Below are 16018 nucleotides of genomic sequence, written 5' to 3' on the forward strand. Positions count from 1 at the left end.
GCCACTGCACTCCAGCCTGGGCGGCAGAGTAAGACTCCATCTCAAAAATAAATAAATAAAATAAAATAATAAAATAAAAATTAAAAAGTTCCAAAATAGTACATAAACTTTTAAAATATTTTAAAATTATAACAAAAAATCTAAATCAGCAAGTTATATACTTTAAAGCAGCATTGCAAGGTTAATTTTAATTTTTTTAAAAAATGGGGTCTTGCTGTGTTTCCCAGGTTGGTCTCAAACTCCTGGGCTCAAGCAATCTCCCTGCCTCAGTCTCCCAAGTAGTAGGGACTACAGGTGTGTACCATGATGCCTGTGCAAGGTTAATTTTTGGACACTTTAGAAAAAAATTAAAAGTATGTCTAGGCAGGAACAGACACTTCTCAAAAGAAGACACTAATGCAGCCAACAAACATATGAAAAAAAGCTCAACATCATTGATCATTAGAGAAATGCAAATTAGGCCAGGCATGGTGGCTCACGCCTGTAATCCTCACACTTTTGGAGGCCAAGGCGGGTGTATCACTTGAGGTCAGGAGTTTGAAACCAGCCTGGCTAACATGGTGAAACCCCACCTCTACTAAAAATACAAAAAATTAGCTGAGCATGGTAGCATGTGCCTGTAATCCCAGCTACCCAGGAATCTGAGGCAGGGGAACTGCTTGAACCCAGGAGGCAGAGGTTGCAGTGAGCCAAGATAATGCCATTGCACTCTAGCCTGGGCAACGGAGTGAGACTCTGTCTCAAAACAAAAAACAACATGAGGTTTGATTGCCTTCGTTATATCTCTATGTAATTCTAAATCTTCCCAGGATTAAGAGATGCATATGCACTAAGAAGACAATTATGTCATCCCAAGCAAATCTAGGAATACCTTCCCAAGGAATGATTTGGTTTACCTTCTTGGCTGGAGGTTTCTCTATGGTCAGATTTCCTTGGCCTCTGTGTCTCTGATTCTAGATTCTAGCTTCTTCTCTACTGGACATCCCAAGGGAAGGGGGGTCAGCTTTCTCTATGCGAGTGGAATTGGCCAGACTCCAGTTCTGCACCTTCTTTCCCACCGCCTCCTTAGAGACTTCCCTCGGGATTCCAGTGTGCTCACGAAGCCTCTGGAGGCCCTGACCTCCTGTCAAAGGACCTGTTCTAGGTCAAGTGTAGTTGATGACCCATTACAGCCTGAACCTCTTCCACCCTTCATCACCTGTAGTGGGGAGAAAAAGTATATGGTTAAGATTAAAATCTGCCAACAGAACTCCTCTTAGGAGAACGGAACTCCTCTTAGGAGAAAGAACTGTCTTTACCTGAAGAACTAGATTTAGCAAAGCACTCTCACTGGCCATGTTGATTGTCCAAAGGCAGTCCTCAGGGGATGACAGGAATAAGTTAGGAGTAAAATAGCGGACGCAATAAATTATCAATTCCAGAGGACAGTCTGAGAGGAAAAGGGAGGAAAATTAGAGTGAATGGGGAGGGAGAGAAGTCAAGCTCTGAGGATAAGGTAGGTGGGTGGACTCCATGGGAGGGGCGCATGCCGATTCCCTGGTGATAGGCTTGGTGCCTGTGCATTATAGTTTGTTCTGCAGTGTACCCCTCCCTGTCATGACCATAGTGGTGTCTGATGAAAGTTAATCTGAGAGTGATGCGCTACGGTTTGGATCAGAGCTAGGAGATACTTGAGATTAGAACAGTTAGGAGACACAGTTGACCAGGAATGAAGACTTTAGTTATTGTGGTGTCAACTGGAATAGAAGGGAATAGAAGTGACAGATGGAGGACAGACTTAGGGATATCAGTAAGAGTAGTAAGAGTAGGAGCCACGGTAAAAGAAAATAGTGGGACCAATCACAGAAAGAATGAAGTTAAAACATTGGGGGCAGGTGGGCAGGAGGAATGATGGGGTAGAGAGCGTGGGGTAGCGACGCCGAATGCTGTGCGCTGGGGCCTTCAAGTGGATTCTGTGTCTGGAAGATAGGCCATGGTTGTGATACTTGGGACAGTGAATGGAATACATTTCCGAAGGACTGAATTTAGAGAGGAAAGCATGGACTCTGCACAGCAGGATGGTTTGAGAGCTCTGCACACTGGAATTAGGGAGATGGGGAAGGGAGAAAAGAAACCCTGGGGAAAACTGAAAGAAATGATGTGAGGCCAGGTGCAGTGGCTCACACCTGTAATCCCAGCACTTTAGAAGACTGAGATGGGAGGATCACTTGACGTCAGGAGTTCGAGACCAGCCTGATCAGCATAGCAAAAATAAAATAAAATAAAAATAGCCGGGTATGGTGGTGCACACCTGTAGTCCCAGCTACTTGGGAGGCTGAGGCAGGAGGATTGCTTGAGCCTAGGAATTTGGGCTTCAGTGAGCCAAGATCACACCACTGCACTCCAGCCTGGCCAACAGAGTGACAGTCTGTCCCCCCGCTCCCCCCACGAAAGAAGAAAGAAAGAAAGAAATGGTGTGAGAGAGAGGAGAATTTGAATATTTCTGAATCATAGAGAGCTAAGGAATGGAATAAATGAACTGATTCCAAACACATATAAAATATGCACTTCAGTTTAGTTCATTAGCTATTCTTTTTTTTTTTTTTTTTTTTTTTTTTTAAAGACAGATTCTGACTCTGTCGTCCAGGCTGGAGTGTAGTGGTGCAATCTCGGTTCACTGCAACCTCCCTCTGCCTCCCGGGTTCAAGTGATTCCCCTGCCTCAGACTCCTGAGTAGCTGGGACGACAGGTGCATGCCACCACGCCCAACTAATTTTTGTATTTTTAGTAGAGCCAGGGTTTCACCATGTTGCTCAGGCTGGTCTGGGAATCCTAAACTCAGGCAATCCACCCGCCTTGGCCTCCCAGAGTACTAGGATTACAGGTGGGAGCCACCAAGTTTGGCCCATTAGCCATTCTTAAATACTTCCTGTGTGCTAGACCCAGAGAATACATAAAACGAGGCCCCTGACATTGTCCAGGGTAAAGCCACGTTCTAGCATCAGGAGGAACCCATCCAGGAAGCAGGTCTGCCTGGCTATGGGTCAGGGTGTGCCTTGTGAGGAGGGCCCTGGACTCTGCCCTAGATCAGTGATTCTCAAATCCAAAAACACTCACCTCGGGGGTTTGTTCAAACAGATTGCTGGGTCCAACCACCAGAGTTTCTGATTCAGTAGGTCAGAAGTGAGGCGCTGAATTTCTACCAAGTCCCCTGCAGTGCTGATGCCACTGATGTAGAGACTGCACTTGAGATCCACTGAGGTTGAGATGGTGGGGTGGGGCTAGGTATGGATGCACGGAATAAACCGTGCTGGCCAGCGTGGTGGCCTATAATCCCAGCACTTTGGGAGTCCCAGACGGGTGGATCACTTGAGGCCAGCAATTCCAGACCAGCCTAGGCGATATGGCAAAACCCCGCTTCTACAAAAAATACAAACAAACAAAAAAAAAATTAGTGAGACTGTCTCAAAACAAACAAACAAAAACACCAAAACAGCACTATTCCTCACCTTCCTTCTCTATAGGCCTCAGGGTCTGATCACTGAGCTTCCATCACTTCCCTATGTTCTTTTCACCACAATTTTACTGCTGTGGCAACTTCTAACCCTAACAAGTTGTTAAAAGAGCTGCAGCTCTTGAAAATTGTGCTGGAGTGGAGATAGAGGAGAGGAATCATTGCCTAAAATTTTCCCCAAGAGCTGGGTGCAACGGTTCATGCCTGTAATCTCAGAACTTTGGGAGGCTTAGGTGGAAGGATTGCTTGAGCCCAGAATTCAAGGTCAGCCTGGACAACATACTGAGACCCCAACGCTACAAAAATATTTTTAAAATCTAGCCAGGTGCAGTGGTTGGAGCCTGTAGTCCCAGCTACTTGAGAGGTTGAGGTGGGAGGATCACTTGAACTCAAGAGTTTGAGGCTACAGTGAGCTGTGATTGCACCACTGCACTCTAGCCTGGGTGATCGACACCATGAAAAAAAAAAAAAAGAAGAAAGAAAAGAAAAGAAAAGAAAAAGAAAGAAAGGAAGGAAGGAAGGAAGGAAGGAAGGAAGGAAGGAAGGAAGGAAGGAAGGAAGGAAGGAAGGAAGGAAGGAAGGAAGGGAAGGGAAGGAAGGAAGAAAGAAAGAAAGAAAAAGAGAGAGAAAGAAAGAGAGAGAAAGAGAAAGAAAGGAAAGAAAGAAAGAAAGGGAGAGAGAGAAATAGAGAAAGAAAGAGAAACAAAGAAAGGAAGGAAGGAAGGAAGGAAGGAAAGGAAGGAAGGAAAGGAGGAAGGAAGGAAGGAAGGAAGGAAGGGAAAGAAAGACAAAAATTCATCTCTTAGCAGTGGGCTCAAATTAACTATTTTCTTGAAAAATGTGTAAAGTCTCCAGGGACAGTGGCTCACGCCTGTAATCCTAGCACTTTAGGAGGCCAAGATGGGCGGATCATTTGAGGTCAGGAGTTCGAGACCAGCCTGACCAACATGGAGAAACCCCATCTCTACTAAAAATACAAAACATTAGCTGGACATGGTGGCGCATGCCTGTAATTCCATCTACTTGGGAGGTTGAGGCAGGAGACTCCCTTGAACCCGGGAGGCAGAGGTTATGGTGAGCCGAGATTGCGCCATTGCACTCTAGCCTGGGCAACAAGAGCTAAACTCTGTCTCAAAAAAAAAAAAAAAAGGGCCGGGCGCGGTGGCTCAAGCCTGTAATCCCAGCACTTTGGGAGGCCGAGGCGGGTGGATCACGAGGTCAGGAGATCGAGACTATCCTGGCTAACACGGTGAAACCCCGTCTCTACTAAAAATACAAAAAACTAGCCGGGCGTGGTGGCGGGCGCCTGTAGTCTCAGCTACATGGGAGGCTGAGGCGGGAGAATGGCGTGAACCCGGGAGGCGGAGCTTGCAGTGAGCTGAGATCACGCCACTGCACTCCAGCCTGGGAGCACAGCGAGACTCCGTCTCAAAAAAAAAAGAAAAGAAAAAAGAAAGAAAGAAAAATGTAATGCATGAAGCGGGATATGAACAGATTAATTTAAAAAAGAATGATAATTTTCTTAAAACTGTAATACTGGAATGTGAGAGACTAATGCACTCTTTCCCTGCAAACAGACTTACCCTTTTACTAAAGTCAATGCAGTTGGCAAAATAGTGATAGTCATTATTGTTATAAATAGCAAACAGACCTACCCATGGAGATGAATGAAAATCAGAACAATGGAAGCTGAGTAAATCAAGCATTTGGTGGAATCGGGGTGAAAGTTTGATGCCTCTATCTCTACGTCAGGAATGGGTTCGCCAAAGGGACCATGATATCAGAAGACAGTTCATTTGTGTCCCCTCATCCCAGGCTGAAGTCTGGATAATCACTACCCATGCTAGTTTATGTGACTCCCTTTTTACTTTCCTGGCCTACCAAATGTCACTCCCCAAACCCTGGCCTGGGTGCCTCTTGCTCATTAATCCTTTAATGTAGCTACTGAAGAACCTGTTAGTAAAAGCCATCCTCTCAGCTTGTACTTTGATCCTTAAAGTCATCAAGATCCTTAAAGTCATCATTCAAGAGCTGAACTGTATTTCCAAGCTCTTGTTGAAGGCCTCTCTGTAGCAGCCAAATAGAAACTAGAGGCCGAGTGTGGTGGCTCACACCTGTAATCCCAGCATTTTAGGAGGCCGAGGCAGGTGGATCACTTGAGGTTGGGAGTTTGAGATCAGCCTGACCAACACAGAGAAACCCTGTCTCTATTAAAGTACAAGATTAGCTGGGCATGGTGGCGCATGCCTGTAATCCCAGCTACTTGGAAAGCTGAGGCAGGAGAATCACTTGAACCCGGGAGGTGGAGGTTGCAGTGAGCCAAGATCGCGCCATTGCACTCCAGCCTGGGCAACAAGAGTGAAACTCTGTCTCAAAAAAAAAAAAAAAAAAAAAAGAAAGAAAGAAAGAAAGAAAGAAACTAGAAACTTTCACATGTATCTGTTATTATCAGAAGCATGGGGTGAGAGCTGTGCAGGGAAAGTGGGGTGAGGAGTGGAGATATTGCGGAAAACTTTATTTCCTGAGAAATACCTCCCAGGCTAATGGGATCCTCCTACCTCAGCCTCCTGAGTAGCTGGGACTACAGGCACGCATCACCACGCCTGGCTAATTTGTTCTTAAAATGCTGATGAAATCAGATTTCTGAGTCAGCTAGGAAATATCTCAGCAGACAGGCTGCCAGTCTTCTTGGAATTTATTATCACAAGGTACGATGACAGGTAGCCACAATCCTGCCTGAGGGTTCAGGGGAGGATTCTTGGAGATATTAACATCTGAATTGCTTTTTTTGTTTTCTCTAAGATGGAGTCTTGCTCAGACACCCAGGCTGGAGTGCAGTGGTGTGATCTCGGCTCAATGCAAGCTCTGCCTCCTGGGTTCAAGCGATTCTCCTGCCTCAGCCTCCCAAGTAGCTGGGACTACAGGCACTCCCCACCACGCCCAGCTAATTTTTTTTGTATTTTTAGTAAAGACAGGGTTTCACCATGTTAGCCAGGATGGTCTCCATCTCCCGACCTTGTGATCCACCCACCTTGGCCTCCTAAAGTGCTGGGATTACAGGCGTGAGCCACCCCGCCCGGCTGATAACATCTGAATTTTATCTTAAAAGGTGATAAGGTTTTCAGGTAAAGGGAGGTAGGCAGGGCATTCCCAGCATAATCCAAGGCACAGAGAAGAGAATTAGCACAGCAAAGTGGGAGGACAACTAGTGAAAGTTGGGGGGTGGCTGAGAGATAGGGATCAAATCAAGGAGATCCAGACATCTGGAGGGGAAGAAAGAGTCATTCAAGTTTGTGTGTGTTTGTTTGAGACAGAGTCTTGCTCTGTCATCCAGGCTGGAATGCAATGGCTTGATCTCGGCTCACTGCAACCTCCGCCTCCCAGGTTCAAGCGATTCCCCGGCTCAGCCTCCCGAGTAGCTGGGATTACAGGTGCACACCACTATGCCCAGCTAATTTTTATATCTGTAGTAGAGATGGGGTTTTGCCATGTTGGCCAGGCTGGTCTTAGACTTCTGGCCTTAAGTGATCCTCCCATCTCAGCCTCCCAAAATGCTGGGATTACAGGTGTGAACCACCACACCCAGCCTTCCCCAGGCTCTTAAAAGCAGAGAAGAGTTGTGGAGGAACTGGGCTCCTTTCCTTTGTCACTGTTCAGTCCGTCCCACTCTGCTCCAGACCTCAGCCAGGATCCATTTATCACCAACACGGAAGCCAGCTCTTCTGTGAGAAGGGAGGTATACTTAGCCTTCAGGCTTGAGCTGATCTTGGAAGTCCTGTCCCAGCCTGAGGGGTCTGACCAGTCGCTCAGGCTCTTTTTAAGTTTAGTGATTAAAACTTTTCATACTTAAAAAAAAAAAAAAAATCTTGTTAAGAGAGAAGACAAGAGTGGGAAGTAATGGAAAACACACAAGAGTCACCAATGGGCTTTTTGTTTCAAGTATGAAAGACGTGACTGGGCATGGCGGCTCATGCCTGTAATCCCAGTACTCTGGGAGGCCAAGGTGAGCAGATCGTTTGAGCCCAGGAGTTCAAGACCAGTCTGGGCAATATAGCAAGACCCCCATCTCTACAGAAAACAAAAAATTAGTCAGAGGTGCTGGTGCATGTCTCTGGTTCAAGCTACTCAGGAGGTGGGAGGATCGCTGGAGCCTGGGAGTTTGAGGTTGCAGTGAGCCATGATGGCACCACTGCACTCCAGCCTGGGTGGCCGAGTGAGTCTGCCTTAAAAAAAAAGACTTGAGCAAACCTGTGAGAGAAGAGAGAGTCAATGGACAAAGAGAGATTCAAGATAGAAGAGAGAAAAAACTAACGATGAAAGCAGATCCTGGAGGAGCAGGAGGAGGGTTGCAATGGAGATCAACTGCAGAGGGGCTGACTCCAGACAGGAAGAGAGAGACTCCTCGGGGACCTGCAGATGCTGATGCCACAGAGTCGGGTGTGGTCGGTTATGGAAGACACCCCCGGGGGAGGTCATCTGAATTTTACATAAATCCAAAGTCATTTAACCATGAGATGACTACTTGTTGAGAGCCATTCACGTATATCATTACATTTAATCTTCACAACAACACTAGGAGGTAGGTATTCTTCGATTTTATACTAGAGAAAAGAGCTCAGAGAAGTTAAGCAAGATGTCCTAGGTCACACAGTTTTCAAGAAGTAAACCTGGGGTTTGAATCCAGGCTGTTTAGCCCGTGTTCTTTGAATGACCCCATATGATACCACACTGCCTTAGAGCAAAGGAGATGGAGTTGTGCCTGTCATAGAAAGCCCATGTGGGCGATATCGGAGGGGAGTACATCTCTTAATCTCTGAAACCACCGCCAGGGTGTTGTCTGTCTAGACGTTGAGCTTGTCCTGAAATCCTGATTTTCTAGTTTGTCTAGAAACTTGTCTAACTGCAGCAAATGGCATAGGCCTTTCTAGGGCCTGAAAGGGCTGGGGAATAGCCTGGTAAGAATTTGAATTAAAACTGGTAAACAATCTTCTGATTTTTTATCTTGTATTCATTACACAAGTCTTTGTGATAGTTGAACATGTGGGAAGGGCTGGAGAAAATATTTGCAGCCTGAAGATTCTGATCCAGTAAGCATGAGTGAATCCCATGAATGACATAATCATTTATCAGGTTGGTAGTAGTAGTTGCCTCTAGGAAAAGGGACCTAGGGGATCATCCAGGGAATATTGACCTATGTATATATGTTATTGAATCAAATACATTTAAAATCATATCTCTACATGATGGCATAAACTTACTTGTTAAATGCAAAGTCCAGGTCGAGCACGGTGGCTCAAGCCTATAATTCCAGTGCTTTAGGAGGCTGAGGTGGGAAAATCATTTGAGGCCAGGAGTTCAAGATCAGCCTGGGCAGTATAGTGAGACCCTGTCTCTATAAAAAATAGAAACAATTAGCTGGACATGGTGGCATGCACCTGAAGTCCCAGCTACTTGGGAGGCTGAGATGGGAGGATCACTTGAGCTCGGGAAGTCAAGGCTGCAGTGAGCTGTGATCTCACCACTGTACTCCAGTCTGGGTGACAGAGTGAGATCTTGTCTCAAAAAAAAAAAAAAAAAAAAAATTGGTCAGAGGAAAGGATTTTACTTCCTTTCTCTTGATGAGTATAGACTTGTAATTTGAATCAGCCACCTTTCCCCTAATCTTATTTAAAAATAGTTGGTGCTTTCTTTGTGCTGGGCTCTGTTCTAAGTTCTGGGAAAATGGCTGAATAAGAAGGATAAAGTAGCTTCTCTTTACTTTGGTGATGCAGGCAGTTAGAAAATAGAAAGTATTGGGGGTTATAGTGAGAGTGACCAGCTGGAGAGGACTGGTGGGCTCTTTCTGACGCTCAGCAAAGGCCCCTCTGCAGAGAGGAGGTTCAAGCTGAGACCTGAATGAGAAGAAGGAACAGGCAGCTAAAGATCCGTGGGATGAAGGCTCGAAGCCTGAGGGAACAGCAAATGCAAGCTCTCCCTAAAGTGTGAAAGGACCTGGCATGTTTGAGAAACAAAAAGAAGGAGCGAGTGGGAGAAGTGTCGAGGGGGAGAGGTGTCAACGGGGAGAGGTGTTGGGAGAGGAGGTTGAAGCATGAGTTCCAGCTGGGGTGAGGAGTGTGGGTTTTATTGTAAGGGTAATTGGGAGCCATTGGAGGTTCTAAGGCAGGGGACCGACATGATCCTCTTTATGTGTCAGAAGCTCTCTTTGGCCATGACGTGGAGAAGTGATTGTATAGGGCAGAGAATGGAATCAGAGAGATCAGTTAGGAGGTTATTGTGGTATAATCCAGGTGATAGGCTTGAACCAGGGTGGCAATGGAGGAAGAGCAGGAGAACAGGTGAGATCCTGGATACATTTCAGAGGTAAGGTTAACAGAGCTTGCTGATAAGTTGGGTGTAGGAAGTGAAAGAGAAAGGACTGTTTCTAGATTTAGAACTGGGCAACTGTGCGGCCAGGCATGGTGGCTCATGCCTGTAATCCCAGCACTTTGGGAGGCCGAGGCAAGCGTATCACCTGAGGTCAGGAGTTTGAGACCAGCCTGGCCAACATGGCGAAATCCCGTCTCTACTAAAAATACAAAAATTAGCAGGGCATGTGGTGTGTGCCTATAATCCCAGCTACTTGGGAGACTGAGGCAGGAGAATCGCTTAAACCCGGGAGGTAGAGGTTGCAATGAGCCGAGATTGTGCCATTGCACTCCAGCCTGGGCGACAAGAGAGAAACTCCATCTCAAAAAAAACAAAAAACAAAAAACAAAAAACAAAAACTGGGCAACTGTAGATTTTCCCTTATTTTCTACTGTTACTGTGTCCCTTATGAAAACTTAATTTTTTAGTATAAAAGCAATATATATTGATGTAGAACAATCTAAAGCATACAGAAAATATAAACGAAGAAATATAAAATATTCATGAACCCATAATTCACTTCACAGGAAACTACTACTTACTAATCTGTGGGTTCATTTAGTTCTTTTTTTTTTTTTTTTTTGAGACCAAGTCTTGCTTTGTCACACAGGCTGCAGTGCAACGGTGAGATCTTGTCTCACTGCAACTTCTGCCTCCTGGGCTCAAGTGATTCTCTTGCCTCAGCCTCCCGAGTAGCTGGGATTACAGGTGCCCACCACCATGGCTGGTTAATTTTTGTATTTTTAGTAGAGATGGGGTTTCCGCATTTTAACCAGGCTGGTCTCAAACCCCTGACCTCAAGTGATCTGCCCACCTCAGCCTCCCAAAGTGCTGGAATTATAGGTGTGAGTGACTGCGTCCAGCCAGATTCATTTATTTCTTTTTTTTTTTTCAGAAAAAACTTCCTAGGTAGCAATACATGTTATTTAGGAAAAATCCAGAAAAAATAAACTTGGAAATTAAAATCACCCAGCTACAAGTAGAATCAAAGTTTTTGTGAATTATATATACATATATATTCAACTCATTTTGGACATTGTTAATATATGGCTCTGTATTCTGCCTTTAAAAAAATTTGCCACAAACTGCCTCATTTTCATAAAAATTATTTTAAAACATGATTTTATTGGCTTGTAGGCCTATTCTTTTCTTTTTTCTTTTTTTTTTTTTTTTTACAGTCTCGTTCTGTTGTCCAGGCTAGAGTGCTGCAGTGGTGCCATCAAAGCTCACTGCAGCCTTGAATGATCCTCTAGCCTCAGCCTCTCAATTAGCTGGAACTACAGGAATGTACCACCATGCCTGGCTAATTTTTTAAAAATTATTTTTTGTAGAGATAGGGTCTCCCTATGTTGCTCAGGCTGGTCCTGAACTTCTAAGCTCAAGTGATCTTGTATTTACCTGTTTCCTATGCTCCCCTACGAGTCTCCCCACTTTCTTTTTTTTTTTTTTGAGACGGAATCTCGCTCTGTTGCCAGACTGGAGTGTAGTGGCGTGATCTCAGATCCCTGAAACCTCCAACTCCCTGGTTCAAGTGATTCTCCTGCCTCAGCCTCCCAAGTAGCTGGGGTTACAGGCACATACCACCATGACCAGCTAATTTTTGTAGTTTTAGTAGAGACGGAGTTTCACCATGTTGGCCAGGATGGTCTTGATTTCCTGACCTCTTACAGGGATGAGTCACCGCGCCTGGCCATTTTCTTTTTTTTTCTTTTTGAGACGGAGTCTTGCTCTGTCACCCAGGCTGGAGTGCAGTGGCACGATGTTGGCTCACTGCAACCTCCACCTCCCGGGTTCAAGCGATTCTCCTGCCTCAGTCTCCCGAGTAGCTGGGACTACAGGCACCTGCCACCACACCCGGCTAATTTTTGTATTTTTGGTAGAGAAAGGGTTTCACCATCTTGGCCAGGCTGGTCTGGAACTCCTGACCTCGTGATCCACCCGCCTTGGCCTCACAAAGTGCTGGGATTACAGACATGAACCACCATGCCCAGTGAATCTCCCCACTTTCATCTTGGCCTTGCCTTTTGGATTTGACTCTGAAGCAGCAATTCTGGCTTCCCAGAACCTGGCCACCTCTCTGGACTAGATTTGGCCTTGGAACCTTTTGAATCCAGAGCTGGCACTGGGTGGGGCTTTGGACCATGTAAAACCAGTGAGAACAGACCAAACCTAGAAACTATACACCAAATGGAATGATTCCTAGTGGAGTCTAAAAGTCCCTCTTCTCGTTTTTTGTTTGTGCGTGTGTGTGTGTCTTGACACAGAACTCACCACTTTGGGAAGAGGAGGGAAGAGGGAGAAGAAGGGAACAGGCTGGGGACGGGTGGTCCTGGCAATTCTGCTGGAGCTGAATTCAAGGAGCCTCCCCTGAAGTCTTCCTTTCCTAGTGAAGGTTTCCATCAATAATCCTTTCATAATCTCAGCTCAGTAGCCTGAGCATTCTCCCCATGGCCAAACTTTCCCACTTCCCATTCTGCCCTCCTTCCTCTCAGCACTGCACGATGTACAAGTCACATGGCTGGTTTATCAGGAAAGAGGATAACTTCTGGCCTTAGAGCCATCTGAAAAATTCTAAGGGCCCTAAAGTCAGAAGTCAAGCAGCAGTGCATTTGCTCGGAAGAGGAACAGAGAACAAGAGAAGGCTTGTAGCCTGGAGCCAAGGAGGGCAAGGGCGGGAGTTCAGTACACACATGCTGAGAGCCCCTGGGCATTCTTTTTTTTTCTGTAGAGATGGGGTCTGTTATGTTGACCAGGCTGGTCTGGAACTCCTGGCCTCAAGGGATCCTCCTGTCATGGCCACCAAGCTGCTCAGCACCCCCAGGCGTTCTTTTCATTGTAAGGGTTCAGAACAGACTCTTACAGGGGCCTTTTCTAGGTTAGTGAAAACTTTTTGCATGCCCATTTTTGTAGTTTCTTATTATTATCTATTAATAATTATTGCCAATTACTGAGGACTTTTACTTCCCATATATACATTTCCTTGAATCCTTAGAATACCTGTTCAAAGTAGATGCGATTCTCTCCCTTTTTATTTATATTTATTTATTTATTTTTGAGACAAAGTCTCCCTCTGTCACCCAGGCTGGAGCGCAGTGGCGCATCTCGGCTCACTGCAACCTTCACCTCCTGGGTTCAAGCAATTCTCCTGCCTTGGCCTCCTGAGTAGCTGTGATTACAGGTGCCCACCACCATGCCTGACTAAATTATTTTTGTATTTTTAGTAGAGATGGGATTTCACCATGTTGGCCAGGCTGGTTTCAAACTCCTAACCTCAAGTGATCCCACCCACCTTGGCCTCCCAAAGTGCTAGGATTACAGGCGTAAACCACCGCGCCTGGCCTGTCTCCATTTTTGGAAATAAGGAAACTTATTTATAAAATAAAAGCCAAGAGGGTCAAGGAGTTTTTACAAGATCAAACAACTAGTGTAGTGGAGGTTGGATCTGCAGGTGGGTCTGTCAGACACCACGCATACTGGCTGTACAGAAACACGTATCCGAGGCTGGGTGCCGTGGCTCATACCTGTAATCCCAGCACTTTGGGAGGCCAAGGTGGGCAGATCACTTGAGGTTAGGAGTTGGAGACCAGCCTGGCCAACATAGTGAAACCCGGGAGGGTTTCAACATGGTGAACCCAGAAGGCGGAGGTTGCAGTGAGTGGAGATCACACCACTGCACTCCAGCCTGGGTGACAAAGCGGGACACCATCTCGGAAAAAAAAAAAAAGAGAGAGAGAGAAAAAGAAACAGGTACCCAAGCCAGTTGTTAGGTATACGTGGCTCTACCAGCCACTCACTATGTGAATGTGAGGTTTAAAACTTCATGTTCATATTTTATAGAAAAGGGATAATAATAATACTTACCCCATAGGACTACTGTATGTGCATTCTGTTAACTCTTGCTGTTATCCCTTTTGTGTGTAGGCTGTGAATTCTTTTCTTTCTTTTTTCTTTTTTTTGCTGGTTCACCATAACATGTCTTCAATCTGTCCACACCTATTTGCACTAGTAAATCTTGCTTATACTATAAACAACAGAGGGCAGGTCCAGGATTATGTCATTCTTTTGTGTGGCATTTTTTTATAGTCACTTTGATGAAGACAATGATGAACATGTTGCTAAAAAAGAAAACTTTCATCCTGGCATTCGGCCAGTTCCTTTTTCAGGCCAAACAGCAGCGTGCTGGCCTGCTGACTGTGCAGAGGTCCCTTTTTGGGGAGGAGAGGCTCTCTTCCAGTTAGGGTGAACTCCTGGCCTCTCTGGATTTATGCACATCCAATATGAATTTATAAGCACGGAGGAACTGTTCGCAAAACATCCTGCTCCCACTTGGATGCTACTTTCATTTTTTGTGTGGTTTGCATATACTTTTGCACAATTAATTGAAAAGTAATCTTTGGTTAAGTAAATTCGTTTCTTAGCCCTGAGCTACTAGACATTACAGTTTGGTGGATTACAAAGATTTTTATCTCTAGTGATTGATGCAGAATTGATGGTTGTTTCTGTCTTAGTCTCTCAGGTTTTAACTGGAACTGGGTGGTCTTGAATTATACTGGTTTACATTACATAACTAGAGGATTTGCTCCAGTTATGAGCAGTTTTATGAAGACTGGAAGAGTCAGAAAGACCAGGCACCTAGAAAATATGGGGAAAAGGATAGTCTGGGACTAGTATCACCAGGATTAGGGTGCCCAACTCTATCCCAACTCCCAACTGATCCTTCCCTTCCTTTCTCCCTCCCTCCCTCCCTCCCTCCCTTCCTTCCTTCCTTCCCTCCCTCCCTTCTTTCTCTTTCTTTCTTTCTTTCTCTTTCTTTCCTTCCTTCCTTCCTTCTTTCTCTTTCTTTCTCTTTCCCTCTCTCTCTTTCTCTCTCTCTCTTTCTCTCTCTTTCTCTCTTTCTTTCCTTCCTTCCTTCCTTCCTTCCTTCCTTCCTTCCTTCCTTCCTTCCTTCCTTCCTTCCTTCCTTCTTTCTCTCACTCTGTTGCCCAGGCTGGAGTGCAGTGGTGTAATCTCAGCTCACTGCAACAACTGCCTCCGGGGTTCAAATGATTCTCCTGCCTCAGCCTCCCAAATAGCTGGGATTATAGGCACACGTCAGGATACCTGGATAATTTTTGTATTTTTAGTAGAGATGGGGTTTCACTATGTTGGCCAGGCTGGTTTCAAACTCCTGATCTCAGGTGATCCGCCTGCCTCAGCTTCCCAAAGTGCTTGGATTATAGGTGTGAGCCACCACGCTGGCCGCCTTCTTCTTTTTTTTTTTTTTTTAAAGAGAGAGACAGGGTCTCACTCTATTACTTAGGCACTGGAGTACAGTGGTGCAATCATAGCTTACTGAAACCTGAATTCTGGACTCAAGTGATCCCCCCACCTCAGCCTCTGGAGTAGCTGGAAGTACTACAGTTGTCAGTTGTGCACCACCACACCCACTATTTGTTGGGTTTTTTGTTTTTTTTTTTGTTTGTTTGTTTGTTTGTTTTTGAGGCAGAGTTTCATTCTTATTGCCCAGGCTAGAGTGCAGTGGCACAATCTCGGCTCACTGCAACCACTGCCTCCCAGGTTCAAGTAATTCTGTTGCCTCAGCCTCCCGAATAGCTGGGATTACAGGCACGCTCCACCATGCCTGAGTAATTTTTTTTTTTTTTAGTAGAGACGGGGTTTCACCATGTTGACCAGGCTGGTCTTGAACTCCTGACCTCAGGTAAGCCACCCACCTTGGCCTCCCAAAGTGCTAGGATTACAGGCATGAGCCACCGTGCCCGGCTTTTTTTTCTTTTTTTTTTTCTCACAGAGACATGGTCTCACTACGTTACCAAGGCTGGCCTTGAACTCCTGGCCTCAAGCAGTCTGCCTCAGCCTCTCTAATTGCTGAATTACAGGTGGGAGCCACAGTGCCCAGCCCACTAACTGATGCATTTTCTGCCCTTCTCTGCCTCGCTTTGTGCCTGGAAGGCTGATGTCTATGTGGTGCACTACCTAGGCTCCCTTGCTGGAAGGCTTGGGTTAAGTCAATGGGAGGCACCAGTGGGTGGCAGGAGGCTAGAAATAGAGAAAGGTCAGAATATGTATTCCTCTCGCTCTCTCCCTATGATTCTCCATTATGAATCATAGTGACTGTGTTCC

Source organism: Theropithecus gelada, chromosome 8 (assembly GCF_003255815.1).
Source record: "Theropithecus gelada isolate Dixy chromosome 8, Tgel_1.0, whole genome shotgun sequence".
NCBI lineage: Eukaryota > Metazoa > Chordata > Mammalia > Primates > Cercopithecidae > Theropithecus > Theropithecus gelada.